This window comes from Capsicum annuum, chromosome 5 (genome assembly GCF_002878395.1).
Source record: "Capsicum annuum cultivar UCD-10X-F1 chromosome 5, UCD10Xv1.1, whole genome shotgun sequence".
NCBI lineage: Eukaryota > Viridiplantae > Streptophyta > Magnoliopsida > Solanales > Solanaceae > Capsicum > Capsicum annuum.
In genome coordinates this window covers 78,675,216-78,696,862 of record NC_061115.1, presented here as the reverse complement: position 1 = coordinate 78,696,862, position 21,647 = coordinate 78,675,216, and positions in this window count along the sequence as shown.

Here is a 21,647-nt window from a genome sequence, read left to right as displayed (position 1 = left end):
TTGACTGAAGAAATATTATTAAATTCTGATAACTGACTGAGTTTATTGAGAATTTAAATGAATACAGAAAAGGACTGGACTGACGCAGCTATTACTAAGTTTTCCTTAGTTCTGTAACTGACGAAATTATACTAATCATGATTTGACTGAGAGTATCTTGAAAACTGACACTGTCTCTAGGCACACAGCTAAATTTTTGGGTATTAAATACCCCCAGGACTCGATAACATGAAAATAATAAGACATGACTATTCTTGAACACGTGACCATAGTCATCAATTCACAATACAATCATTGAGGGATTTCACAAGAACTTGAAGGTCATAAACTTATAAATGGATAGGGAAAGCATACAATATATCATAAATTCACAATTTCAATCTCATGAACATCTCCTCAAGTCCTTGTAAGACATAGATTTAGCATGGAAGTCATTTTGAACATGTGGGTACATCATGAGTTCATCACTTAAATCACAAATGGGTCATAATATACAATTCTTATTAATTTAGGCATTTTGACAAACACATCGAATGCCCTGAATCTATAACTAATACATCATGGCTATACCACATACTTCAAATTTAAGGATTTCAATCCACCTACAACCATAAAGTAATGAAAATTCAATAAAGATTCAATCTTCAAATTCATAACACAACATTTACGTGTGTACAATCAAACCCATAACATGAAGTTCAAAACACATATTTTGAAAAGGGTTTCTTGAGCTCCAAGGGTGAAAGGGACCCTTGGATGAACACTTTACAAACCTTTGTTGAAGAGTTCTGGGAAGTTAACGGAGAAATCTTGAGTTCTTAATTTGAAATTAATCACCTAGGGTTTTCTTGTTCTTGAGAAAATATGAAATAATAAGAATCTTTAGCCAAAAGAAGGCTAAATTTGGTGTTATGAAAGCTGAAGGTAGGGGGAAAATACCTAATTACCCTTAAAGACGTGGGTTTAAAAGACTAAAAATATGCCCAGCAATGCTGTATCTGACGTGGAGCGTCAAGGATACCAACGCGATAACCGACCCAATGCACCAACATATCGTTGATTCACTGGAAATTTCTTTAAGCTGAGAAATATTTTATCTGTCGACATGATTGGCAACGCGGCGCACCAACATCGCGCTGACTCACAATTTTGGAATTTCAAACAGGTCTAAACGAGGTCCAAAAAATCCAAAATTCATCCCGGAACCCCTATAGACAATTTTTATTATGAGTTAACATAAATATCAACCTTTAACGGATGTGAAGGTCAAGAAATGAGATTGCCAACCTTCAAAGACTAAAATAAAACTAAGTTTGGATAATTAGGCAAAATATTCTATGTCTGGGACCCCTTGACAAGTATTAATGGACTAAATTATGCTTAGAGTTTTATGGGGTCTTACTACATCTCCCCTTTGAGAATATTCATCCTCGAATGAGACTGACTAAGAGGGAAGAACTGAAAACTTAGAGTGAATACTAGACATGGATATCTGAAGCATGGTTTCATGGCTGAACCTGCTGACATACTAAATTTTTCATACCGGAAATGCATAACTGATGCATGAATAACTGACTTATGAATGCATGACTAGGGTTAGTGATATGGTGAGTTTTCTTATGATAAGAATGCATATCTGATGCATAAATACATGACTGATCTGACGTATGAACATATGACAGAACATGCAATGGTAAGTTTGTAACTAAAATCTGTACATAAAACTGAATAAGCTTAAGGAAAGCTATTACCTTAGGCTAAATCTGAGTTTGCAGAGAAGAGATGAGGGTACTTGGTCTGCATATCTGGTTTTTCTTCCCAAGTATCTCCCTCAATAGACTGATTCTGCCAAAGAACTTTGACTAGAGGGATTTCTTTGTTCCTCATTTTTCATGTTTGATAGTTCAGGATTTCGACTCGAATCTCTTTAAAAGAGAGGCTGCTCAGAACATATATGCCCTCTATAGGGACTAAAACTGCTGGTTCACCAATACATTTCTTTAGTGAGGATACATAGAATAATGGATGGACTGAAGCTAGATCTAAAGGCAATTCGAGCTCATAAACTACCTTGCCGAAGCAACTAAGAATTTTGAAGGGAACGACATATCAAGGACTAAGCTTTCTCTTCTTTCCGAACCTCTTCAATCCCTTTATGAGAGAGATTTTAAAGTATACATGGTCACCAATCTCAAACTCAAGTTTATTTCTGTATACATCTGCGTATGATTTTCGCCGGCTCTAAGCTGTGTTAAGCCTTTCTCTAATTAATTGAACTTTTTCTAAGGCATTGACTACCAAGTTAGGCCCTATAATTGTGAACTTAACGACTTCAAACTAACCAATTAGAGATCTACATCTCTTACTGTAGAGATCTTTAAATAAAACCATCTGAATACTAGAATGATAGCTGTTGTTGTATGTAAACTTGATCAAAGGAAAGTGGTCATCCCAACTACCCTTGAAATCAATTGCACACACCCTTAGTATATCTTCCAAAGTCTTGTCAAGATCCATACAATATGAAGGAAAAGAGATGGGTTGAGTATCAGGAAGAAGATCAATACCAAATTTTGTTTCTCTATCTAGAGGTACCCCTGGAAGATCTTTAGGGAAAACCTCTGGAAACTCATTTACTACCCAGACTGATTGAACTGTCGGACTTCATACTTAGTATCTTTAACTCGAACTAAATGGTAAATACACCCTTTTGATATTAACTTTTTGGCCTTAATATAAGAGATGAAATAACCTTTGGGAGATGCAAAATTACCCTCCCATTCAAAAATTGCCTTACCAAGAAACTGAAACTTCACTTTGCAGGTGCGATAATGTATTGATGCATAGGATGAATGGAACCAATCTATGCCCAGACTAATATCAAAATCTACCATCTCTAACTCTATTAGGTTTGCTAGTATGATCTTATGGAGGATGGTAATTGGATACTTCCTATAGACTCATATAGCAAAAACTGATTCACCCACTGGGGTAGAAACTAAGAAGGGCTTAGAGATATTTTTAGGACCTACTCCAAAATTTACACCAACCAATGGAGTAACATAAGAGAGATTCAATCATGGGTCTAACAACACATATACATCAAGGTGAAAGACATAAAGCATACTAGTGACGACATCTAGATAACTCTTCTACCCCTAATGGGATAGTAAACTACAAAACCAATTCTAGCATTGACCGCCACTGATACTGGATGATGCGCCCTATGGGGGAATTGGGCGACCTAGTTGGTCTTCTAGATTAGTATCCTAACTTTGAGTATGAGCATCTACACTTCTTTTGTTAGAATATGAACACTCCTTTATTTGGTGGCTGACTTTACCACAACCATAGAAAATCCCCTTACCCATCACACACTAACTAGGATGGGTCCTGCCAAACTTTGCACATGTCAGGTAACTAGGCCTCCCAACCATACTGTTCTGAGACCTAGAATTTGAAGTCCTGCCCCACTGCTCTTGCCTCATCCTTGGTGTAGAGGCACTATCTAAAGATGGCGCAGGTGCTGGTGAATGGCCCTAAAACTTTTAATGGTTTACCCCTCCTGACCTTTGCTAACTATACTCATACTGTCCAGTCCTAGCTTTCTTATTTCTCTTCTTCTTTTACTTTAATATTTCTATGTCAATATGTTGATCATGAGTCATCAACCGAGCAATATCCATATCCCCAATTAGCATGCAGTCCTACACTTCTTGACTACTCTATCAGATACCTTTGTAAAAAATTTACTCATAGGAGCTCTACAGTTACATAAATATGGGCATACTTAGCTAACTGAGTGAACGTTAGGAAGTACCCCTTCAATATCATAGATCCCTACCTCAGGTTTATGAACTCCTCCACTTTATCCTTCCTTATCTACGAGGAAAGAACCTGTTTAAAAAAGCATTTTGAAAACCCAGCCAACTAATAGGAGATGTATTCTTACCCCTCCCATCCTTCCACATAGTGACCCAATCATACACAATATCCTTCAGCCTAGAGTATGCAAACTCTACACTCTCCTTTTCAGTAACATGCATGATCTGAGTAATCTTTCTCACCTTATCAATATAGAATTGAGGATCCTCATCCAACTTTAACCCATGGAACTCGAGTGGATTCATCCTCATAAAGTACTGAATTCAGGCTGCAACTAGGTTACTATTTTGCTAAAGTGGGACTACTGCCTATTAATTTCCCTGAACATTAGCATTCACAGATTGTCCAATGCATGAAAGGTATCCTTTAATTCAACATTGGCATTTTTTTGAAGTGGGACTACTGAATATTAGTTTCCCTAAACATTGGCATTCAGAGATTGGCATTCATCTATTGTAGCCTGGACTTAATGTTATCAAATTTCTTCTCAAGGGAGACTAATCTTTTTAGAACATCATTTTAAAACTCTTGAGACTCAACATATGTCTCACTATGTATCGTAAAACCAAAAGTACCAATACCCATTGGTGCACCCAATTGGAATGCACTTTGAAGAAGCAATGCACCATTTTTGCCTTTAAAATTAGTATTGCTTGATCCTAAATCAACCACAAATTTGTCATCGATGAACCACAGTAAAATTATCCACCTTGGTAAAAATAAGGTCCCTGTCCTCAAAAAAAATCTTTGTCACTTAACATGGAAAGGGAATACTAGTGTCTGAACTCGTTGCCCTAATTCAAATCTTATGGACGATGATTTTTGCAAAGTCTATTTTCATACCCATTCACGTTATCAGCTATCAAGACCGCTCTATCGAGACTTGATGTGTTATCACCATCAATTGACCCTATCTTATTGAAAATGAATGTGCACTAAGATTTTACTGCAAAGTTTAAGCCGCCCATTATAATTTGTGATAAAGTAACCATTGCCTAGGAACATCTTTCTTCATCAGTGGTAATAATATTCACAATCAATCCCAAGTGAACAAATTTGTCCTCAATGATAATTTTTTTCATTTATCCTTTTTTATTTCCTTAATATGATGATCAATCTTGGACATATCAATTGAGGGCAAAAAATTAGTACTATACAAGAAGCATGAGATGGTCTCCGTAGATACACTCATATATACCCCTTCATTTAGCAATGTCTGTAAGGGTCGCTTACTTTACATGAAAGTCCATGTAGATGCAGATTCTTGAAACCCATTTGATAAGCTACATAACATTCCCAAAATAGAACTAAGTTGTATCTACAATTTCATCATCAACTCAAATCTTTATTTCTTTAATAAGCTCTCAAATGCGGACATCTTAAGTATTCTCTCTTAGGCTGGCCAATGCTTGGTACCGCTTCATTATCCCTCTCATACAGTTCTTGAATGCCTTGGTACCCCTACTAATTCAATAATAGGACTGTAATATCCTCAATCTAGACACCATCCTAGACTAATGGGTGAAGTGGAATAACATATGGGGGACTGACAACAATGTTCTTATTTTTGTTATCAGATGATTCTTATAAGTCAGACCCCAAACTTGCTTCTATTTATTTTCTACTAGATGCAGCCTCATCTTTACTTTTGTAGACTTTCTCATCTCCCCCTTGTTCATCATCGAATTTAGAGTCTTCTCCCTCTTCAGACTAGAGGAGTAGGCGAATATGGTAGTCAGGCTCGGGCATTGTTTATTCTAGGCCTTAGGCAACTACCCCGAGGAAATTTTGTGTGTGGCTGGACTATCCCTTTGATAGGGTACTCCAGAAATGAGCCACTTGACTCATAATCATCCTCAGTAGGTTCATCACTTAGTTGGTGAGTGAACCGAGATTTTTCTTAGGTGTTGGCTTTCCCCCTTATATCCTTAATTTGTGGTGTCAATCTTTTGTGTAATAGTACCTATATGGGAATACATGTTAGTCAAATAACTCAAGAAACAAAAAGGGAAGTTAATAATAAATAAAATTAAGTTTATACCTATATTTTGAGTCCCTATAATTCAAGTAATGACTCATTGCCTCAGTCTACGATACGTAGGCTAACTCATAGTGTCAAGTAGTAATATTTTAACTCAAATTATTTCTTTGATGACTAACCCTATGAGTCATTGGGTCACACTATGACTCATTGTGTGAGTCATTCTGTTAACTCCTATTGTGCTCAAGGCAGACAAACTAGTGTGCTTATGAGTCATCGGCTGCCTCGTAGAGAGAATAATAACTTTTTCTTAGGGACTTCAAATTTTTTCATTCAAAGATCCAGTCACAACGGCTCATGTGATGACTCGTAGCCCTAGGGAATGAGTCATTGCAGGAGTCGTAGGGACTTAATATTGGTAGTCCCTATAATTTTCATCAACACAAATTTTCTAAATTCTTCATTAAGCATCAAAATAATTCAACAATCATTGGAGTAACATTGAGAACACTCCTCGGATGAATATCCGAACACAATATATATTGGGGCTACTGAGACTTTACCTCGAATAACAATGGAAACGCAACTAATCACACAATCACATATCACACATTTTAACCATTCCTTTTAAAAAAAAAAACAAGGTATTTTATGCTTAATTCATCAACCAATCTCAATTTTCAAGATTTTAAATATAGTATTTTGGGAAAATTATGTGATTCCCTACATAAACTAGAAGGAAAAAAAAATGCAAACCAAATACTTTCTTTGATCTAAGTAGTGATAATTGAAGTGAGTTAGAAAGTTGAAATCCCAAAAACATTTCTTCTTCAAAGTTAAGAAATTTTGAGGAGTAGATCGGTGTTGTAAAATTTACAGACGATTAATGATGAATTGGTATATGATTGAAGAAAGAAGGAACGACTATGGTATATGGAGAGAATTATGTACATTTGAAAAGGAAGTTGATGGCAAATCAAATCAAATCCTATATTTAATTCCACATTGGGTTTGGTAGGATATTAAAATTTTAAACCTTCGATCAACTTTTTATTTATTGATGATGGTCACGCCCTTATGACTCATAGCCTCTAGCTATGAATCGTCCCCTTCCTTGTGAATAAAAATTATAAAACCTACCTTGACTCAAGGAGACGAGTCTTAGTGTATACTATAACCCATTCTGAGAGTTATTGGGAATCTAGTGACTTCTTCTCAATTTCTCTAAAAGACTATGACCCACCCTATGAATCATGGTATTTCTTATAATTAATAAAATGACCTATTTGGCTTGGACACCAGAATTTTTCTGGTTTTTTTCAGCTCTGTAATTCCCTATAAATTTCAACACATGTTACCCTATAAAATAAAATAAAAACAGGTGCAAAATCCTTGGGTTTCCTTCCAAACAATTCTTGATTTAATGTCATGGCACGGCATGGCTAGTTTTGGTACTCAGACTTCACCAATCTAATCCCCATGATGTGCCTCCCATGCAGTGGTTGATTTAAAATTTCTATATGACTCAGGTGAACTTTGTTACTCAGACTTCACCAAGAACAATTTTGCTTATCATCATTATCTCATTAGTTTCTCGAGATAGTGCTTAAACCTTTGCCCATTAACTTTGAACTTGAGGCCCTTATTATTGTTGCCATTAATAGGACCATAAGGAAGCGTTGTCACCATTATATAAGGTCCCTTCCATCTTGACCTCAGCTTTCTAGAAAACCACTTGAGCTTAAACTCAAATAACAGCACCAGCTCACCAGTTGTAAACTCTCTCTCCTTTATCTTATGGTCATGGTATGATTTTATCTTCTCCTTGTATAAGGATGGACTATCATAATCCCTAAGATGGAACTCATCTATCTCCTTCAACTGCTCCAGTTTCAATTTTACTGCATCATTGTATTCTAGATTTTGCTTTTCCATAACCTATAATTCCTTATGCTCAATTTCAACAGGTAAATAACAAGCTTTTCCAAACACGAGATGACATAGAGATACATGAATGGGGTCTTAAATGTCATCTGGTAGTCCCATAATGCATCATATAACTTTCTTTCCAAGACCATTCTGTTAGCATTCACAGCTTCTACCAGAATAAACTTTATCTTCCAATTAGAGACCTCAACTTGCCTACTTGACTCTGGATGGTAAGGGATTGCCCTCTTATGTATAACGCCATAATTCTAAAATAACTCTTAGAATAGATGATTGAAAAAATATGAACCCCCATTAGTAATTATTGCCCATGGAGTACCAAACCTAGAAACTAAGTTCTTTTTCAAAAATGTAGTCACACTCTTCCCTTTGTTTTTGGGATTTCAAACTGCCCCCACCAATTTGGAAATATAGTCAACCGTGACTAGAATATACTACATACTATATGACTTCACAAAAAGGCCAATGAAATCAATTCCCCATACATTTATCAACTCATGCTCAAGCATTAAGTTCATTAAAAGCTTTTCTATTACAAGATGTCTCCTTGTGTTTTGGATTGATCATTTGCTCTTGCATAATCATGTGCATCCTTATGAATGGTAGGCTATTCAATAGTATTAGAATTTCAATATCCTATGCACAATCTGCACACAACTATGGTGACCGCCAACTAGTGATGAGTGGCATGCTTCTAAAATACTCATTATCTCAATCTCTGGAACATATATTTGAATCATTCCATCCACATAAACTCGAAACAAGCAACACTCATCCCAAAAGAACTCCCTCACATGATGCATGAACTTCTTCCATTGCTGAAATAGTTGGTATTTAGTAATCCCATCACCTTAATCATCTAGAAAAGTATCATCAATCTCAATCATATCCTTCAGTTTTAGAACTGCCTCTTCTTCAGGAAGTCATAAGTGGTCAACCACTTGATTCTTAGTCCTCTTTCAATCCTTGACCTCAAAGTAAAATTCTTGCAACAAAAGTACCAAACCTTAATAAATCAACCAAGATTTTGCATCATTTTTATTCCAAAAGGTACCGAATAGTTGCATGGTCAATATGCAAAATTACTTTAGCATTAAGCAAGACTAGAATTTCTAATATGCAAACACCATAGCAAGCAACACTTGTTTAGTCCACATAATTTTTTTGAGTTGAGTTAAATATTTTTCTAGCATAGTACAAACGATAAAAGATCTTCTCTTACCTTTGTCTTAGGACTGAACCTAGCACTACACCACTAGTATTACACTAACATCAACTGGCATGGATCAATTGCGTGACACAACAATAGACTCTGAAATCAACTTCTATTTTAGGCAACCAAATGCCTTATAAAAACAATCTTTACTTATTTCTCCAACAACTACCATAATGGATTTACAATTTTATAAAATCTCGCATGTCCCAAAAAAGCTATGAATACCCTTCATGAATTGGTCGAGGCAATTTTTCAATCATCGTAATCTTTGCCTTATTAACTCCAATCTCTTTTTTCGAAATCTTGTGACCAAGCATTGTTTCTTCTTTGACCATAAAATAGAATTTCTCCTAGACTAGATTACAATCCTCACATCTCCTTAAAACATTAGAGAGATGTGCCAAGAAATCCACAAATAAATCACCTACAATTGATGAATCATCTATAAATAGATCTATGATATCTTTAAGCATGTCAAAAAAGATGGGCATCATGCAACGCTAAAAAGTTTTCGGTGTATTACACAGACTAAAAATTAGTATTTTTAAAGTGAAATTCCCATATTGATAAGTGAAAGTTTTTTTTTCATGGTCTATAAGAGCAATAGAAACCTGGTTGTAACTTGAATAACCATCAAAAAAATAATACCATCCTTTTCTAACAAGATGATCTAACATCTGATCTATGAAAGGCAATGGAAAGTGATGCTTATTGATCCATGCATTAATCTTTATATAGTCCATGCAAACACTCCAATCAGTGATCGTTCTCGTAGAATAACTCATTTTTCTCATTTGTAACCATAGTGATTCCATCCTTCTTCGGCATACATCGGATTGAACTTACCCATTTGTTGTCTACAATAAGCTAATCCATACCCCTATCCAACTACTTGATAATTTTATTTTTCACTACCTATGCCCTATTCCATAGGTGAATTCAATCTTCTTTGGAGATCAATACTCGGCATACAGTCTGGCTCAACTTTGATTTTGTACGTGTAAATTCCAGGTCAAATCTAAATGATATCAGAAATGGACCATCCAATGGCCCTCTTAAAATTCTTCAAAATAGAAACTAATGCCTCAACTTGGCAATCTAATATATCATACATGATATTCACTGGAAAAGTATATCCGGCTCCTAAAAATGCAGAGATAAGTGAGGATAGAAGAGCCTTGAGCTCTATGATTAAAGGCTCATTAATAGAAGTCTTATAAGAATCCCTACCATCAAGTGCTCTCACCATCTCATCATAATTATGAGTATCATCACCCTTAAAATTTATAACTGTTGTTGCAAGTGCATCGACTCATAGACATTCCTCAATAGGCACTAATAAAAAATCCTAATCGATGGTATCAACTATAAAAATCACGCACATATCCTTTTAATGCTTCATGGATAGACGTACATTAAATGTAACTTGATCGTTATTCAATCAAAACATCATCTTCTCAGTATCCATAATCACTACACGCCAAGTCGCTAGGTGGTTCCCCTAAAATAATTGAAACCATAAAGTGAACCTCACAATCAAGGATGACAAAATTATATGAAAACATAAAGGATGCAACCTTCACCAAAACATCACATATGATTCCCACAGGCTTCTTCACCACGCGATCAGGCACTAGAAGTCTTATTGAAATCAATTTGGGTGACGACAAGCCCAATTGTTTATAAACTATAGGTATCAAATTAATGTATCTCCCAAGTCACACAAAGATTTTGCAAAATTGAAAGACCTAATATTGCATGGGATAATGAATGAACCTATCATGACCAGATTTCTCAAGTCATAGCGCCTACTTTATCCCATTAGTGGGAAAGCCAAGCCATATCCCAAAATAATAGGTAACCGGCTACTGGCAGAAACCAGAAAAGACACCATATAATAATAACAGTAGTAAAAATAAGGAATAAACAAAAAGGAAACATATAAAGTATATCCAAACAAGAGAAGGATAAAGACCAAAATATACAAATGAATCTTTCCCAAGATCTAATAAAGTTGGTACTAGAGCCACTACTAAAAGATACCCATATTACCCAACATAATCCAATATATAATCAATATATACAATCCATCTTGAGTACAAAGAATAAACAAAAATAGATAGAGGAGGAGGAGCCTCGGATGACAGCAAGGTCACCATGCTCCTTATAAGTATTGCAAAGTAGGAATTACATCAATGCCTACTAGTAGTACTCATATCTATATTATGGTAAAGATGCATAAGTGTAGTATAAGTACCAAAGCAATGGGTACTCAAAAGGCATCATCGGACGATTGAGCTCAATATAGAAAAAGTATAGCTAAAATGCAAAAGGTGTGATCTAAGTTAACATTAAATAGGGATAAAAACATAAATAATTGTTCATCTATACAAATGAAATAAAGGAATAAGTATAAGTGATACATATAGATTAATAGCATTGTAATAAAAAAAAATCAAACACAACCTAAGAAATAATTAATGAAGTTTAACAAAAATAATCTATAATTGAACTCAGCCCACAAAATCATTGTAGTCATCCAGACATGCACCAGGCTTGAACCGATACTAATAGGTAATAAAAAAAGCCAGATGCTAGGCTTGAACCAGTAGTAGTGAATAATAACAAGAGGCCACATGTCGTATTCAAATAAAAAGTAGTGGATAGTAATGAGAGGCCACATATATGATATACAATAGAACTCAAAATCAGAAGTAAGACTCGATTTGGAACTTATAGTAACCACAACTCTAAGATCAATAGTAATCAATACAAGAACTCCCAATCATTATAAACAGATACCAAACTCGTATCAAAACTCATAGTAACCACACTAAACTATAAAATTAAAACACAAATCATACCATAACCAATGCCAAAGTGGTATAAAAATTAACAATCAATGATAAAAATAAAGTATATGTTGAACCTAAATTGAAACTAAAATACATTTAAATAACCATTTAGATATCTCAATTAAAATGGAATGAATCAAAGGTTTCACATCTAAACTCCACGTCTTAAAGTAATAGATGCTATATCATACTAAAAACGGAGTCCTAACTAGACAAATAAGGCATTATATATATATACATACATATTAAATGATGTGCAAACTATAAGAATTGTTCTAAACTAGAATAATAGTACATAATTATAATAAATAAGCTCAATCTGAAGATAGAATAAGCCTAGCCTACTTGGATGCCAAGCTAAAAAACCTCTCTGAGAAACCTTCGAATAGTGTTCAATTAAAACCCAAATTTGAATAACTTGATACGGATAACTATTTTTTTTTTTGGCGGGGGGGAGGGGGGCAAATATAATATCAAAGTATAACTTTTTGAGAGGATAACGACTGAAAACTTTTGAAATTTTCCAGATTATGAACTAAAAAGGGATACTTGTACTTCATATTAGTTTTTGTAGGTAATGCTTAGTACTTTATATATATAATGGCCAAGTGGCCAAATGTAAATCCATAATCATTCTTGTCACTATATTGTAGGTAATGTTTAGTACTTTGTATATATAAACCCCTAGTGGCCAAATGTAAAGCCATAATCATTCAAATCATCTATATGTATATATATGTGTGTGTGTATGTACGTGTGTGTCTGTGCACGTGTGCGTGTGTGTTGTCCACCCACTTCAACTCCATGTGGAGGTGAGGTAGCAACACCAAAATTCTTTATTATGACATTACATATATATTCAGGTATTGCATAGGTTTGTGGTAAAATAAATATAATATTTTTAATATACCACAATTAATATAAAATTATTTCTAATAAAATCGCTATTATATTATAATAATAATAATATTTTAATATATCAAGATTCACTATCTCTGATTAAAATATTAATAGACTATAAAAGCTATTATAAAGTAATATGAATATATCATAACTAAAGAATTTTATCAATATCAAAAATATTTTAGAAGGAAAATAAATTATATTTTACCAAATGTTAATTTAGATTAAATAGTCCACAATATTTTTAGTATTACCAAAATTCTCAAACAAACTGCCCGAAAATCGAACTATCAGTCCCAGCAAGTCATAAATAACTTGGGGCACTTATAGAAAAGCTCTAAATACTAAAAATGCATGAAAATAAGCAAAATGACTGTGAGGGTCATTACAACATCTACTACTAATAGGACTTTAGTCCGAAAAAGTAAAAGATAAGGAAATACCTACAGTCTTAAATAGGTAGGGATACTAGGCCCGCATACCATGCTCAGTCTCCCAAGTAGCCTCCTTTACTAGACGATGACACCACTCGTATGATGACCAGTGAATACTTCCCTAGGTTTTGTCCATCTTACGAGTCTCAATTCGTAGTTGTACCCTACCATATGAGTCATATGATCCAATAATATAGACTGGCCACAAATTCTATAATGATTAGTTGAAGGGGCTTTTTGGTCCTTTTCCCTCTTATAACTTGCACCCACGACTTATAACCCTCAAAGAGGCTTATTTTCACTACAATACCAAACGCTTAACACATTACTTTCTCTCCCATACTTAAGAACAACAATTAGGGTTTCTTAAAAGCAAGAACAATTATAAGGATTCTTCCCTAAAGCTTTGATTACAGGTATGTAGGGTATTCATCAATGGATCTTTTCTACCCATTGAGCCCAAAAACCCTATTTTATGAAATTATCCATGAAACTTAAGAATTTAATCTAAAAACTTCTTAGTGAATCAAATTCAAGCTATGTTAACATTTATTTCCATGTTAATTAAGTTGTTTCTTATTTGAATTACAATTTCTCTCATCTTAGTTGACTTGATTTCATGATAAATCCTCTAGTTATGAATTAAACCAGGTAAATATCATATTTTCTCATGTTTAATACATCCCAAAATTTAAATTCATGTATCTGTCTCATTTATTAAATTATCGCTTGCTTAAGGTCATTGAATTAGGGCCTCATGTCAATATTTTAAGTAATGTATTATATTTTGTGATCATTCAATACTGACAGGTTATGAACACCCAATACATATATATTTTTACATGATCTTGTTTTAATTAGCAATTCAGTCAGACCAAGGTTTTATTATCATATTCAGAACATCATGTTCATTCTGAGCATTTACAAATATAGTACTATGTCACGTTAAGGGACTAAGAATACCAGTTTGATTTAGCTGGGAAAAACACTTAACACTCAGTGAATGCAGGGATGATAAATCCCCTATCAGGTAGGCATGAGTCATTAGTAACAGTCCCTAAGTTCTAGACCTACAACGCCATATAGATTATGAGCGGTCCCCCATTAGTAGAGGCATGACACCTTCGTCCTTGGGATATTAGCCTTGTGGATCCACATTGTTAGTCATGTGTTAGTACCTCTGGGAAGGTATCAAAATCCATCCAACTGGGGTTACAAGTTGGACCGCAATAGCTCAGATTAGAGCATGTCAGTTATAGCTAGCTCCCACTATCTTAGTGCAGTTCTTAGAATAGATCAGTTCAAGTTTGCATAACCAAGTGTACAGACTTCAGGTGTTTAGTTATGATGATTTTAGTTATTCAGATTCTAGATTATTTAAGTATATACGTTTATGCTTGGTCTTGCATTCTTAATTTTACATGTCATGCATTCGTGTTTAGTTACCTTATGCATTTTAGTTAGTCCTTATCTCACATATTAGTACATTTAAATAACTATTTGCATACTTCTTCTTTGTGCTATGTTGGCATATAACATAGGTTTGGATGCTCAAATTTCTCGACCATACTTAGACGGTCCAGCATTATCCAGCAGCAATAGTGATGAGTCATCTTCTATTGAGGACATGACTTTTTAATCATTATTTTAGCGTCTATTTATGTTCAATCAATTAGAGTTATTTGGGGGTCTATCCTATCAATACCTTAGAATTTCTAGAGGATTTCAGATAGTAAGACAGTCAGTCAGTTTTCAATATTATCAATTGTTTTAGACAGATCAACATTTATTTATTTTTTATCGATTTGATTATTTCAGATATGTTGGATTATATTTCAATGTTTTAATTATAGAATCTTATCAGTTTATATTCTGCACAAGTGGTTCTATTATTATATTACTTAGTGCTCAAAGTAGGTACCAGATCATGGGTTAGCTTATGGTCACTTGTGGTCGTAAACACCATTATTTCATCTAGGGGTAACCTCAGGTCATGACTGAACTTGGTATTAGATCCTGAGGTTTTGAAGTATTCTAGGGTGTCTGAAAGTTGCGGTAAGTAGAGTTTTTTGATTGGGTGTAAAGCTCACTATATTTATGGGCAAGAGGCTACAAGATATTTTCAAGAAAGTTTTCCTTCTTTCAGTATTTATGCCGTGTGAAAGAACACTAGCTCTATTGAATTTTTTTATTTTTCCCAACTTTTCCTTCATTTTTTTTACATATAATACTTTCTAAAAGGAACAACAAAAGAAGAAATGGGGATTAAATCCCACCAACTCCTATTCAGAAAGATACCCTGAATGATCATGTCTCTCAAGCTGAGTCCAAGGCCACCTTCACAACCTTATCCTATTTTATAGCTGCTCAGAACAAATAGTAGGTTGTTTCCCCAGTTAATCCAGTGTCAAGTACAGCTGCATCTAGAATTAAAGATTTCTCAAATAAATCCCCCTTTATTTTTTAGGTTCATGTCTGAGAATGATCCAGAAGAGTTTATGGATATGGCGCAAAAGGTGATAGATATCATGGGTATTACTTTGAGTAAGAGTGCAAAATTAGTTGCTTATCAATAATAGGGTGTGGCACAAATATGGTTTAAGTAGTGAAAGAAAGACAGGGTGTAGAAGCAAAACCTATAGAGTGGGAGGAGTTTACCATGGCTTGCTTAGCTAGGTTCTTCCTTCTAGAGTCGAGGGAAGCTAAGTTTCATGAGTTCATAAACTTGAAGCATGGTAATATGAGCGTGAATGATTTCATTCACCAGTGCACATAGTTGGCGAGGTATGCTCCTACTATAGTGGTTGATAATAGGTCAAGGATGAGTAAGTTTGTATCTGGTGTATTTGATAGTATGGTCAAGGAGTGTAGGACAACCATATTGATTAAGAAGATGGACCTGTCTATACTTATGGCGCATGCTCAACAAATTAGGGATGAGACACATAAAGAGAAAAAGAGAGAGAATAATAGGGTCAAAATGGGTAGTTTAATTTTTCTCAGCCAAGGTCGAAAGTGGTATTCGATCCCAATTTTGCCAAAAAAACTCCGCACCAACTCCATCTTTAGTTAGTGAACCAGTGCCTAAGTTTAGGTTGGATAGTAGGGACAGAGTGCCAGGCTCTAGGTTCCAGCGTAGTGTGAACAGTGGTAGAACCAATCCACTCTGTTGAAATTATGGTAAAAATCATCAGGGTGAGTGTTGATTTGGAAGTTATGTGTGTTTTGGGTGTGGAAAAATAGGCCACAAGATAAGGAATTATCCCGTAGGTATGTGGAATGGCAATAATGATCGTCCAGAGGGTTAAACAAACTCTTCAGCAACACCAGTTGGCCACTCAATTCAATAGGGTGCCATTTCTAGTGCCACCAGTGGGTAGTACCAAAATAGATTGTATGCCCTCCAGACTTGCCAGGATCAAGAAAGTTCTCCTAATATGGTTATGGGTACGTTGCAAATTTTCCATCTACATATTTATATTTTGGTAGACCTAAGAGCTTCACTTTCTTTTGAGACTCCTTATATAGCTGTCGATTTTGGTATCAGTCTCAAAATTTTAGTAGAGAAATTCTTATTGTCTACCCCAGTAGGTAAGTTTATTGTAGCGATGGGTATACAAAATTATCCAATCAAAGTAACTCAGAAAGTTATTTTAGTTGAACTTGTGGAGTTAGAGATAACTGATTTCGATGTTATTCTCGACATGGATTGGTTTCAATCATTTTATGCCTTAGTCTACTATAGAAATATAATTGTTCATTACTAATTTCCTAATGAATTGATTATTGAATGGGGGGGGGGGGGGGGTTAGTACCTTAGTGCTTAAGGGTTAGCTTATTTCATATCTTAGGGAAGAAAGATGATATCTAAAGGGAGTATTTACCATATCGTTTGAGTCAAGGACTCAAATTTTGAAACTCCAAATCTTGAGTCAGTTTCGATTGTAAATGAATTTCAAATGTGTTTCCTGAAGATCTTCCCAAAGTTTCTCTTAAAAGGGAAATCAAATTCAGAATAGTTCTCCTTCCAGACAACCAGCTTATCTCTATTCCATTTTACAGAATGGATACATCTAAGTAAATAATTGAAAGAATAGTTGAAGGATCTCTTAGATAAGGGTTTCATTAGGATTAGTATTTACCTATGGGGTGCTTCAGTTTTATTCGTGTACAAGAAAGATAGTTCTCTCAAAATGTGCATCGATTATCGTCAGTTGAACAAAGTCAAAATCAAGAATAAGTATCCTTTACCTAGAATTAATGACTCTTTCATCCTACTTCATGGTGCAAGTTATTTCTCTAAGATAGACATCAGTTCCTGCTACCATCAGCTTAGAGTCAGAGAATGTGAAATCCCAAAGACAGCCGTCAAAACTCAGTATGGTCACTTTGAATTCCTAGTTAAGTCTTCCAGACTAACAAATGCACCTGAAGTTTTCATGGATTTGATGAACAGGGTGTTCAATCAGTACTTGGACATGTTTGTGATAGTCTTCATTAATGACATCCTTGTTATTTTCGTAGTGAGAATGATCATGCAGACAATTTGAGAGTTGTGTTGAAAACCCTTAGAGATCATCAGTTATTTTCTAAATTCAGTAATTGTAAATTTTAGTTAAGATCAGTAGCTTTACTTGGTCATACAATTTATGGTAATGACATCCGAGTTGACCCTCAAATGACCGAAGCAATGACAAATAGGCCTAGACCTAACTTTCTATCAGACATCAAGAGTTTGGCTAGCTATAACAAGTATTTTGTTGAAAGGTTCTCTTCCATTACTTCTCCTATGTCTTGACTGAATTGAAAGAAAGTAAAATTCCAGCGGTCAGATTCCTGCGAGAAGAGTTTTTAGGAGTTGAAGACTCGACTTACTTCCGCCCTCGTCTAAAATTTTCTAGATTGTTTGGATGAATTCATTGTGTATTGTGATGCTTCTAGAGTTGGTCTTAGTTGTATATTAATGCAGAGAGGTAAGGACATACACTGTGCCTCTAGAGCTTAAACCTCATGAGAAGAATTATCCAACCCATGATCTTGAGTTGGCAGCTATGGTTTTTGCCTAATATAGTTGGAGGCATTATCTTTATAGGGTTCATGTTTATGTGTTCACGAATCACAAGATTTTACAGTATGTGTTCAAGCAGAAAGATCTAAATCTTTGTCAGGGAAGGTGGATCATATTATTAAAGAATTATGATATAAGTGTGTTATATCATCCTTGCAAGGTTAATGTAGTGGCGGATGCCCTTAGTAGATGGTATATTGCTAGTGTTGCTCCTATCAGGAAAGATAAGAAAAAATTATTCCATGAGGTTCATCGGATTGCTACATTAGGGGTTCGGTTGGTTGATTCAGCTGAAGGTAGCATATAGGTTTAGAATGTTTTGGAATATTCATTGGTTTCCGAAGTAAAATAAAAGAAATACAAGGATCCTAGTTTGGTCAAGTTGAAGGAGGCGGTTAGATATCTTAAGTTAGAGGTTTTCTCCCAAGGGAGAGATGGTGTGCTTCATTGTCAAGGAAAACTTTGTGTTACCTATGTTGGTGGTCTAAGATATTAAATATTAGTTGAGGCTCACTGTGCACGATACTCTATCCACCCAGGAGCCACTAAAATGTACCATGAATTGTGGAAGATCTATTGGTGTAGTGGTATGAAGAAAGATATTGCAGAGATTATGGATAAGTGTTTGAACTGTCAGTAGGTTAAGGTTGAGCACCAAAGGCCTAGTGGTACACTTTACTAGTTTATCATCCCCACTTGGAAGTGGGAGGTGGTGAACATTGATTTTGTGATAGGTTTACCTGCACACATCATCAGCATGATTTGATATTGGTTATCGTAGATAGGATAACCAAGTCAGCCCATTTCTTGCAAGTTCATACTTTGAATTCAACTAAGGATTATGCTAGACTCTATCTCAAGGATTTTGTTAGGTTGCATAGGTTCCGTTTTCTATCATTTCAGATAGGGGTACTCCTTTTAATTCTCACTTTTGGAAAGCTTGTTAGAAGGGTATTAGTACCCAGGTTCATCTCAATAGGCCTTTTTATCCTCAGACTGATGGTCATTCAAACCTTAGAAGACATATGGAGAGCCTACATTGTTGACTTTAAGGGTAGTTGGGATGAGCACTTACCTTTGATTGAGTTTTCCTACAATAATAGTTGTATATTTGGAAATATCACCCATGAAAGGGGTGACGAGGTTTGGTAAGAAGGGGAAGCTCTGTACCTATTATTTTGGCCCATATAGAATTGTGAACTGCTTTGGGAAGATAGCTTACGAGCTAGATTTGTCTACAGAATTGTCGTCAGTACATCCAGTATTTCTTGATTCCTTTTTAATAAAGTGTATTGGCGATTATGCTTCAGTGGTTCCTTTAGACATTGTGGATATGACAGATAGTTTCTCTGATGAAGAGATTCCAATTGAGATCCTTGACTACCAGATTTGTAGGTTGAGGAACAAAGAGGATCCATTTGTGAAAGTTCTATGATGAAATTAGTCTGTTGAGGGAGCTACTTGGGAGGCAGAAACAGATATGAGAGCCAAGTAACCTCATTTTTTCTCCACAAATTCAGACTCAGACTGAGGTAATGATTTTGCTTAAATCGACTCCTTCCTAATCTCTGTTTCAGATATGTAACCATTCTCACAGCGTTGCATGCATTCATGAAACTAATTTAGTCCATGTATCATGTCTCAGACTCAGTTGTTAAATCACGTTTTAGTTTATGAACATTCAGTTTACGACCTTTGTTCCCTTAGTATCTCAGCATAACTCATCTCATTCAAGAAGGAATGTTCCCTAGGGGAAGATATTTTCCCATAAACTCCTCATAATTTCTAGAGGCTTGCAGACATTAAGACAGTCAGTCAGTTTTCTATCTTTTCAGTTGTTTCAGACAGATCGACATTCATTTAGTATCAGTTTATTCGGCTGTTTTAGATATGTTGGATTATATTTCAGTGTTTTGATTACATTATCTTATAAGTTTATCTTCCAAACAAGTGGTCCTAGTATTATATTACTCAGTGCTCACAGTAGATACTAGATCATGGGTTAGCTTGTGGTCACTTCTGGCCGTAAGCACCGTTGTTGCGACTAGGGGGTAACCTCGGGTCGTGACAACTGCCCCTCCCTATAGGGTGAAATACGGTGCTAAGATCAACCTGGGTGCGGACAACCCATTAGTTTAGAGGTGAAATGACGTGCTAAGATCAACCTGGGTGTCCAACTCCACCTGATATGTCCTCCAAAAGCTAGAAGTGAACTAAATGCCTCGTCCTAAAATAATGGACATAGGTACCCCGTGTAAGACAACCACCTACTGAATGTAAATAGGGCCAACCACTCGGCATTGTAGGAAACTCAAATAGAGATAAAATGTGCAGACTTGGTCAATCGATCCACGATGACCTAAATGCCATCAAAACTACAAGAAGTGTGAGCCAACGCACCTACGAAATCCACTTCCAATTGGTAATGGGTAGCTTCTAAAGAAATTTACCAGGTCTTTGATACTCGACCTTTACCTATGGACAACAAAGGAATTAAACCACAAACCCTACAATATCTCTCTGCATACCACTCTATTAGTAATACTACCTCAAATACCTATACATCTTGCTATCCCATGGTGAATAAAAATCTGGAGCTATGAGCCTCGCGAAGAATCATCTGAATCAAATCTCCGACCCTTGGAACACAAATACAACCATCAAATCTCAGGACACCAGCAAAATCTATGGTATCCCTCAGAGACTCACCTCTCAACACCTACCCTCGAATGCTATAAAGACTTCTATCCTAAAATTGACGACCCTGAATCTGCCCGAACAAGGTTGATCAAGACTGAACACTAGAAATGATCCTCTGCGGGTTAGAAATATCCAAATGAACCATCAATTTATCTAAGGACTGAATTTCCAAAGCTAATGGCCGCTAAGATACTAAAATGAAGGCTAAAATACCTATACTCAGTAACTTTTGGCTCAAGGCATCCGCTACCACATTTGCCTTTCTCAAACGGTAGAGAATAGAGGTATTATCATCCTTTAATGACTCAATCCATCTACATTGCCTTGAATTAAGAACCTTCTAGGTCATAATATACTTAAAACTACGGTGGTCGGTAAAGAACTCACAGCGAAACCCATATAAATAATACCTCGATATCCTTATTATAATTACTATCATTGCTAACTTTAAGTCATGAGTGAGGTAGTTGTGCTCATTCACAATGAACTGCCTTGATGCATATGCAATAATGCAGCCCTACTGCACCATAACACACCCTAAATTAACACTGGATAGTTAGACCCTCGCCCTCAATAGGAAGAGTCAGAATAGGCACTAATGTAAGCAAATCCTTGACCTTCAGAAAGCTCGCTTCACAACTTGCGTACCATTGAAATG